Source organism: Sturnus vulgaris, chromosome 1, assembly GCF_052056855.1.
Source record: "Sturnus vulgaris isolate bStuVul1 chromosome 1, bStuVul1.hap1, whole genome shotgun sequence".
NCBI classification, from domain to species: domain Eukaryota; kingdom Metazoa; phylum Chordata; class Aves; order Passeriformes; family Sturnidae; genus Sturnus; species Sturnus vulgaris.
Window position 1 is genome coordinate 119,291,726 of NC_142243.1, and position 10,780 is coordinate 119,302,505.

Consider the following 10,780-nt stretch of genomic DNA (forward strand, 5'->3'; position numbering starts at 1 on the left):
TTGGTTGCATTTGTATAATATGTGACAGGATATTGTGGCCCATGACATTAAATCAATTGCAGCAGTAGAGCTACATTAATCACCAATGATGGCACCTGGATGATAAGAAAGTTAAGGAAACCAGCAGCTCTCCAAAAGTCTAAATTAAGTGATGAGAGCATAAGTAAATGCCATTACTAAAAGGAAATTTTGTGATGGACATGGTAAGATTCTGCTAGTCAATTACTGACAGAATTTGATTGACATTCAGGTTTTCCTCTACTCTGACCTGTGCTTCTCAATCAATCACAGTAACAAAACCTTTCCACAATTTGAAAGCTTATCACTTAGAGAGATGTTTAAAAATTTTTTTCTTTTAAAAAATGTTTTTCAATTTTTGCCAGCAAATGCATATATCTTTACAACAGGTGTTTCTTTGTTCTGTCTGAGCTGTTCTCTGTGCTCTTGTCACTGTCATGTGTCTCCAGATAGTGAACAATCTTTTTCTCCCCCACCTTTTTCTAGAGATATTTAGAAAGTTTATTAAGAAGGAAATAGTTTTTCACTTATACATTTTTATAATTTCATAGGAAAGTCAGAAACAAACCATGAGGAAGTACAATGAATAGACGGGAAGTTATATCAGATTTAAATATGCTGCAGTGTCTAAATGTATGAACACTGATTACACAGCTCTCCTGCACTTAGGACACTGCCACCCAACATATGAAAGCACCTTAAAAACTGGAGGAATATGTGCAGAGCTTTCAGTTCTTGCAGGACTTTTCTAACTGTAAACCACAGGCTCTTGTGAAATAGCAACACCACAAAGGTTTGTTCTTCTTTAAATTTCACCAGAAGCTGTAGCCACAAGTGCCAACTCTCTACAGGTGATACAGGTATTAATTTGTAAAGGAGGAGATGCAAAAAACTATCAAGAAAATGTTTCTACAAAATCACCTGTGGTTTTATTTCTGCTATTGGGACTACCAGGTAACAAATATGATTTGTTGCAATATTTTGCTCTGCTCTCAAGCACAGCAAGCCCTGACAGACCAGTAACCTTGAAGCTTGTTTATTGTACACCAAGGCATGAGCTGGGACTTTTAAAACACTTCTATTTACTGTCCTGTCTGTGGAAGCTCTGCCAACTTCTCCCTTCACTCTCTAGTGTGTTTAGTAAAGTGTTTGCATTGCTCCTCTGCCAGTTCTACGCCTTAAGTTTAGCTGGTGGCTGATACACATCTGTATTTTCTGGTGGGAAATCAGTGTGACAGAGCCAGGAGTAAACAGACTCACTTCACCTCAGATTGATGCTTCTGAGATTGTTTCCATCCTAATAAATCAGAAACTTAATATGTATTCATCTACTACATTAATGAGTTTTGAAATTTATTTACATTTATTTTAGACAGACAAAATCTGGAAAAATAATTTCCAGAAATATTTTATTAGGAGTTTACATTACCTGTGCTTATTTATGCAAAATCTGATCATACAATAAGTGGATATATTGAAACCTGAACATTTTTCTTGGTGCATCCATTTCAATCCATTTAAGACTCTTGTTTCTGACAGAGATAGCTACTGCATTTCAGAAAACAAAATAAAAGATTGATACGCACAGTTTATGATGTCCTTAATTTAAAAACCCTCTATCCAAGCCTTTGGATACCACCACACAATAAAAACTGTTATGAGTTTTCACCTTGGAGAAATCTCCTATTGAGTTCTACACAGCAAAGATTTCAGCCAGAGGTGAGTGAAGTACTTCAAACCTCATAAACTGTGAAAACAGTGGAGGCTTTGGTGTATCAACGTGTAGAGGAAATTTTGAAACTAACTTTGGAATTCTTCCTTGAAAATTTCATTTTTGAAATGCCTCGATGTAGATGATAAACTGCTTGTGAAGCTATTTGCCTCTGCTTATATCAAAAGGACAATATAACAGCTTTCTTTAGATTAAAACCAAAAAATATAACTGGAAAAAATAAGAGTGCTGTTTCATATTTTTCGTCACTTGATGGCACTAAACTAACACTGTATACATATTAATCACCAATAGCATAAGGATATTTCAGTGCCAGTGTTTGTTTGTTTGGTTTTTTTTTAAGGCTTGGCCTGATCAAAGTGCTTTGTTTTGTTGAGGGCAGATTTCAGACACAATGGAGATTAAAATAAACAAACATAAACCCAAGAAGCAGTAATGAAATCTGCCTGATTGTGTTCCGTCTGTCTTGTTAAAGTTCATGACATACTACAAATACCACGATGGAATGGAATATGTAGCATTTCTGAGCAAAAAAAAGAGTCAGTTTTTCAGTGTAATACACCAAAGACCAAACCAAGCTTTCCAGTGTAAAATCTGAGAGAACTTTGGACAGTAGCATTTCCACCAAAGTTTGTGACTACCCACGAGGCAGAACATGTGGATATCCTGGGCTTTTCCATATCTCAGTGTCTTTGGGGAAATTGCCAGTATTTTAAGGCTAAATGTTTGGTATATTGTGTGAATTGGAAGTGAAGCAGGGAGAACTTTGCTTGGATGGTCTCAGTCATGTAATAGGAAGCCTGTGCTGTGATACATGTGCACCACAGAAGGGATTGAAGGACCACTGTCTCCTAATAAAGGCATCCCCTCACAGACTCTTCAGCAGAATGTCTGTATTGTATTTATTTGTCTGAAATCTGAGAAATCCTCAGTTAAATGGATCTTTTGGGGAGACTTTTCAGGATCTAATAGAGTAGCAAGGGAGCATCTTTATTTAATTGTCAGAAGTTTTGATCTTTCAACATATTTTCTTCTTCTACAAAGGAAAGAAAACCACGTTTTAAAAAAATCTTCACAGATCAACAACCAGAAATGCTTTTGTTGGATCAAGGAACATATTTTCTCTGGATGTTTTTAACTTATTTTTCAACACGAAGTTACTTGCATTTCAAAATCTCCAACTTAAGTCCTACTTGGACTTTGGCCCTTCTAATTTTCTCCCTACAGAACATCATAACATCCTTGTATTCCTCCTGAACTGCCTGCCCCTTCTTCCAAAGTCTTCTTCCAAAAGTCTAATATTTTTCTTCAGTTCCAGCCAAAGCTCTCTGTGCAGTCAGGCTGGTCTTCTTTCCCACCATCTTGTCTTTTGGCCCATGGGGACAGCCTGCTCCTGAGCCTTTATGATTTCCTTCTTGAAGAACGTCCAGCCTTCCTCGGCTTCTTCTTCAGGACTGCCCTTCAACCAGTCTCTTATACAGGCCAAAGCCTGCCTTCTGGAAGTCCAAGGTGGCAGTTCTGCTGGCCACTTTCCTTATTTTGAGAACTGAAAACTTAATCATTTTGTGATAGCTGTGCCCCAGATGGCCTCCAACCATCACATCACCCAACAGTCCTCCCGTGTTCACGAACCATAGGTCCTACAAGTGCATTCCCTAGTTGGCTCCCTCACCAGCTCTGTCAGGAACCTTTCTTCCACACACTCCAGGACATTCTGGACTGTTTAATCTCTGCTGTGTTGTATTTCCAGCAGACATCTTGTAAATTGAATTTGCCCATGAGAACAAGGCCTAACGATATTGTGAGACTTCTCCCAGCTGCTTATAGAATATTTCTTCTGCCTCTTCATGCTCATTAGCTTGTCTGTAGCAGAGTTCCATCAGGATATCTGTCTTGTTGGCCTTCTCTCTGATTCTTACCCACAAACACTCAACCCTATCAGCACCATCATTAAGCTCTAGACAATAAAAAAACCTTACTACCTATTACATTTTCATCTATGTACACTATGGGAAACTTTGATGGTATTCATCCTGAAGGGCAAAATGTCCATGATTTCACCACTTCTGGGGCAGTGAAGCATTTACCTTAATTTTTTCATTGTGTTGTGGTTTAATTGCTGCAGAGATAAGGCCATGATGAACTTCAGTTTCTCATGTGCTCATAAGCTTCTATCTGCAATGATTCTGCAACTATTGAGAAATAAGTCACAAACTACAGAATATTCTGAGTTGAAAGGGGACCCACAGGGATCATTAAGTCCAACTCTGAAGGTTCTGAACCAACAACCTTCATGTTTTTAGCACCATGCTCTAACCAACTGAGTTAAATATATATGGTATTTTCTGGGACTTTTTGACTTTACATAGAGTTCAGTTAAATGGAAGATTTTCAGCTTTCTAGCCAACGAATCCATTGTCAAAATTTTGGTTGCATTTGTCATGATAAGTTTAAGGAAAGGAGTTGCAAAGCACTGAAGCGATTTCCACAGTATGCAAAACCAATTTCAACTCTCCTTTCTACCCATGAAAGTTAATGGCTTTCCACAGGAGGTAAATGAGGACAAATTTGGCTATCTTGGCTTAAAAAATACCTTGTTTTCGTGGGTATCTGCACTAAATTTAATCCAACTACAACAAATGAATCTGTTCACAAAGTTGGATAAATGTGAGCTAAGCTAATATAAGCCATGTGAAAAGTCACCCTGTTCTATGCAGTAGCAGTCAAATAGTATTTTAACTTTATATGAAAGCACAGAAATATATATTAAAATCTTCTCAAAAATAGTAGGTGAAAGTGTAGTTTTTAGATGTATGTCTATTTATATATTATAAATAAAATCATAGGATCTCACATTTGAATTTGCAAGCTTGCTACCAGAGAAGCAAAGAAGAGAAATGAAGAAAAGCTCACAAAATTGTCCTTTCAATATCACACACTGTCTTATAAGTTTGTGCTTCGTATACATGTGCTGGAATCATATAGCGCAAATCCTAATTTTTTATAGGCCTGGTATAAAATCATGGTAATTTTAATTGCATGTGAAGGTTTGATTATGGTTGTAAGTATGTAGCTCAGAAACTGCCCTCTCCTTATTGTGCAGTTTTTCTAATCATCTTTTGTTCATGTGGCATAGAGTTGGGTTTACTTCTATAATTTTTTAAAGGGTTTTAAAAACATTGCAAACTTAATCAGTCTGTAAAAATTTTAATAAAAAATCTAGAATTCAATGAAAGGCCTGCTAGAGGACAGACATGGGGAAACTCAGTAGGTCTCCCTGGTGGAGGGGTGAGTGCTCTGCATGAATGGCATGGGCACTGCTGCCTTGCCTCTCTGCGTCTTCATGGAACCTCATGATCCATATTCAAACAATTTGGATACCATTTCTACCTGAATAAAAAGGAATAAAATGCATAAATGACTGTGACTCAACCAGAAACATTCCTGGAAGCTCCTTGGAAGGCTTCCCATGCCCACTCACTCCGCTGCTTATCCCTTTTAGCCCTGATCAGCCATTAGCTACCTAACAGGGCAGACCCATAGCTCTGGTGCATTCAATTCTCTCTTCTTCCTTATAATTATGTACACACTGATATGCTAAGATGTATGCATCTCACAGATCAGTAGCCTAACTGACTCTTCATTGAAAACAGATTTAGGTATAGGCCATCCTATTTGGACAATGTAGAAATGAAAAGTTTCCTTCACAGAGACTGCTAACTGTCAAAAATTCAAAGGCTGTACTTTTAATTTTAAGAATAATTTATATAAGCATCGAGATACAGGTTACAGACAAATTATTAGTACATGCGTACTGAAGGCTAAGTTGAATACAAAGAGAAGAAAATGTTGTGAAGTCAGATACGAACCTAACACAACCTGACATAGTTCCCTTAATATCAGTGGAGTTTTGATTTACACAAACTGAGAATCTGGCCCATTAAAATGTAAAAATAAATCTACAAGTACCTGCCAAATTTCATCTTTGTATTTTGAAATATAAAGCATACTTTTTACTCACAGGTCTGTACAGTCTTTCATTAAATTCCACTGGAATTAAGACACATTATGTTTGGCCACTGGAAAGTGCTAATATTGTTCACTGAAAGACACAGAAACATGTTGTGAAAACATTTCATTTTCAAAAGAAAAATTATTAGAATTAAAAAAAAAAATTAAAATAAAGAAGCCTGTGGAGTTCAAATGAAGCACATTCTTTCAACCTAAATTAACAACTGTGTGCATGAAGATCTGATTAATAAATCAGACTTAATTTAGCTGGCTTACATTAGCACTTGAGTGTGGTAAAAGGGGCAAAGACTTTCTTTCCCCTCGTTGGTAACTGCCTATGCTCCTATTAATCTCTCAATTCCACTCCAAAATGTGTGAAATTTTGGAAAGATTTAGTCTTTAACAAAAAACTGCAATTATAATTGTGTGCACTGCTGGTGCTGTACTTCGGTGATGACCACCCTCTCTCCAAAGGAAGCCTTGGCAGCTTCTGTGCCTGTCGAGAACCCCTGTGCCCTGCAGCCCCTCGTACAAGCTGCCTGGGAGGCTGTGGGGTCCCAGAGGAGACCATGGCTCAAAGCCTCTCTAAAGATTATGGAATCTTAGAATCTTTTAGGTTGGAACAGACTCATCAGTTTCTGGAGTGCAGCCATGTAACCTAATGCTGCCAAGCCCCCCACCACTAAACCACGTCCTTGAGTGTCCTACCTCGACTGTCCTATCTACCTGCAAGTTTTTAAAATAATTCCAGGGATGGAAACTCAAGTATATCCTAGCAAATGTTATACAGACAAAAAGAACTGACTTCCCAGACTGTTAATCACAGATTGGGCACGTTTATGAGACCAAGTAGAGCCACAGAGTTCAGAGGTGAAAATAGGTGTGGCTTTCTAATCATCATCATGGGTTAAACTTGACAAAATGGAAGTTTTGACTTTCAGTCACCAGTGGAAATCAGGAATAATTAGATCAAAATTAATGGCCTCATTTGGAAAACTGACCAGAGAATGTTCTCACCCAAATTAATGGACACACCCAAATGCTGCCCTCTTGAACCACTGGAATCCAGGGAAGTGTGTAACACACACCTACCCAGCTACGTAGCAGGAGTCATGGAGAAACTCACACTCAGCCAGTAATCTGCATGATTACTCAGTAGCCTGCTGGCATGATTTTGTCCTGTGCACACTGGTATGCTCTGCCATAAGATCAGAGTCAGATTGGGGGTTTGGAGTCATCAAAGACCATTCACAAAAGGGCATTGTCAACAAGAGTGATGCAACTTGGCTCCCTCCACCCTCAGCTCCTTCTTCCACAGTTCTCCCAAACTGTGCAAGCAGCTTTTTAACCTCAAACATATCGGCATATCAAACCTAAATTGTGTGACCCTATTTTAATTTTATTTTCATGCAGCAAAAGCATTGTTTTGCTTAACTGCAGTGCCCTCTGTATTACAGTGTGAGCACACACAAATGTGATGATAATCCTATGTTAGAGCCTCAGAGGTACCACACTGGCCTGGAGGAGACAGGAATGACAAGAGATTCCTGGTGTAGACAGGACCAGGCCAGGCCACCTCACTTCAGAGCTAGAGAATGGTCTCTGGACAGGTGTTATTTGGCAGATCAACCACAGACACAGCCACTGCATTATCAGGGAGAAATAATGGATGTTGGTGTTGCCGAGTAACATTTCTGTGAACTGAAATGCCACCTGACAGAACACAGCAGGTACAAACATAGGAAAGGCCTTTATCCTACACATAGTCTAGGTAACCACATTAATGTAAAGACATAAAAATAAGCCATGATATCAAAGTGTAAATCTGGCATGCTTTTTCATTACAGTAACTCTTTAAAAAATATCCCTTTTAAAATAAAGTCCTAAATATTTAACAAGAATATCTCATTGATATGCTGTATTATGCCCAGCAAACCAGAACCCAACAATAATAAAACCCCATGTTTTATTGGACAGAATGCATAATGCAAAGGTTTCCATCTAGAGAGGTCTGTTTTTTCTCACTGGGATGAAGTAAGAATATGAATAATAAACTAGGTGGTATCTCTAAGAGACCAGTGTTCTTTACTTCTTATGTAAGTTAGAAAGGCAAAAAATACCCAGGAAAAACATCTTCTAACTGAGAAATGGCTATTTTTGAAAACATTAGGTAGGAGCACATTTAAGTCCAAGTAGTCATTACTCAGCTATGCTCACACAATTCTTATTGCCTTAAATGTGTATTTAGTGCTGATCTGTGCACTACAACTTCTAAATATTCATGTTCAGTTATTGAGAGTAAGTATTCTTGAGAAAGCTCAAGGCCCACTATAGAAAATCCACTTCAAGCATTGCTGGAAAAATATTACCAACCCTGGGCCTGGAGAGACAGAAAACATCTCAGCAATGAGAAAGATACATTCAGAACGGCCTTTAAATTAGTTTCCATTGTGATGGACATTCTAGTCTAAAAGGGTCAGATCTTCTTAGGAATATGGATCCAATCTACGAATTGGACTGTGGGCTTGATCCTCATGGTACAATTTAGATGAAATGGTGTTGATATCAATACAGAGTAAAAGTCATATTTTGTCAGTGTAAGGACCAAAGCAAAGGCTCATTAAATCTGTTAGACAACTGGTTTGGGCAATAATTTGGCTACTTGCTACATGTATATGTATAAATGTGCTTAGAAAATGATGAAATTCTGTTTGACATTTTGTTTAAGATCTTCTGCCACATTGCACAAAAACTTTCTTAGGGCTGCTGTCTGCTCTCTCCATCTGCAACCTGCAAACAGCATAGAATGTACACGGAAAAGTGCATAGGGAAATTAAACTTCATAATACACTTTCTCCTCTCAGGGATAGATAAATAGGTCAATTAAAAAAAAATATTAGCTCCTAAAGTTAAGCACCTAAGTCATCTAATTTTAAGATTCTTAGTCCTGGTTCCCCCAGTAAATTTGAGAAGAATCAGTGATACTCTCTAAGGATTAGGTTACCGGTCCTTTATTCACTGGATTTTTGAAAATGCTTCTCCACTGCAAGATGGCTCACTGTTTTGCAGATTAAGCATTCATAGCAGATTGTGCATTCCTAGCAGATTGCATTTGGCCTTCAGTTATTGATTACAAAAACTTGAAAGCAAGTGAGTTTACATGTATAGGTTTAGCTAAAATTAAAAAAAAAATCTTTCTTAATCTTGTATAAGGTCGTAAATGTTAACTTTAAAAATTTCCATTTGCCATATGGTCTTCAGGTGATTTGATGTAATTCAAAATAGGCATTCAGTAGCCTAATGGTTTTACTGTACCACAGATGTGCCATTCCCTTGAAATACATTTCTAGTTTGCTTCTCAGGCCTCGATTCTGCTGGCATTAGAAGCCCAATTATAGAAGCAAAGCAAATTCCAAATTCAGTCCACAAGGCTATATTATCAAAACCCTCTCCACTGGAAAGATATTAATGTCAGGCTTGAAATACCTTAATCATATTTCTCTTCATTACCCAACACAGTATATGAGGAGATGATGTGGAAGAGCTAGAAGCTAGTCAGGAAAAGCTCTTCCCTGTTTTGTCAAAGTGATTTCAGAGAACTGTGATTTGAGCCTGAGCTTAGGCTCATGGGGTCGCAGTTTTAACATGATTATGCACATGCATGACTAGCACCCATACTTGAGTGAACATGCTGCAGATTTTAAGTCACTGGTTCCAAACACATCTTAGTTTGTTTTGTTGCTGTGTCTAAAGCAGTATTGATAGGTCTGTGAGAGGCTTTAGGGAAGAGGGTTTTCTTTTTGTCCTTTGCTGCTTCGATTTCTTACAATACCAGAACTATTAGAAACATTTGAGCTCAGATGGGAAAATTCTCAAACTGAATGACTATGGATTCATAGACTGATGAAGTTTACATACCTGTGAAATATGTGTATGAAACCTTGGATGATTAAGTCCACTCCACTTTGTTCTCATGCAACCATATGGATCAAAGGTTAGTGTAACAGATGTCATAGATGTCAATCCCCCAAGAAATCATGTCTTTTAATTCAGTTGCTTTTCTCAGCATTATATTACTTCAGTAATACTTTAATATATACTTCAGGTGATTTTGTTTTAAATGCCTGAGATTACTTCAAATGATTGGAAGGATGACAGAGACACTGGTTTTTTAAAAGATTTTCAGATTCCATCTGAAAAAAAGCTTCCTGAACCACCATTAGTGAAATGGGACTTCACACACACATCTCACCGGGGGCAGTAGTGTATACTAAAGCAACTGCAATAAAAATGAACACTGTTTCAAACCTTTCATTAGTGAGATCACAGTTGCTACTACAAAGCAGGTGAATTAATAAATATGTAGTTTGAACAGAGATAGTTAAATGGTATATGGAACTACTTATTACATAAAAAGTAAAAAATTGTATTGCAGACATGTTGCTTCTTGCCAAGCTCTTGTTGGTGTTCCAAGAAAATTAATAACTGACCTACTATAAAACACTATTCTTTTATTACTTTCTTGAAGCTTTCATCAAAAATAGATATCTCGAGTGTGTTGGATATTTCTGGTTCTTTTGAGGATTTGCTGTAACGTTAATCTCCGCAGTGCGGTTGTGTTAACACCTTCCTGCTGCTAAACCAAATTTCACCTTCAGACACAGGGGGACTGAATTTTTAGACAGGGATAATCCAAGACTCAGCAGCAGTGGATTTTGGAAAAGTGAGTGAAATATAACCCAAGCTGGGCTGACTCGGTTGGCAGGCTGAAGCTGAGACAGCTTAACAAGAAATGAGTCTTTAAAGATCCTGTGTGTTGATATTTCAGGAGTATGTTACTTTTTCTGAAACTTCCAAGGGGCTTTTTGAGGACTAGAAAATGCTATTTCATAGCTGCAAGGTAACAGATTTTTTCCTTACAAACAAAGGATGTCCTTCTCAATCAATTCTGCCTCATCAGCTGCTTTGACAGGAATAATCATTGGACCTATTAAAATGTCTGTGGATCCCTCTTTCTTC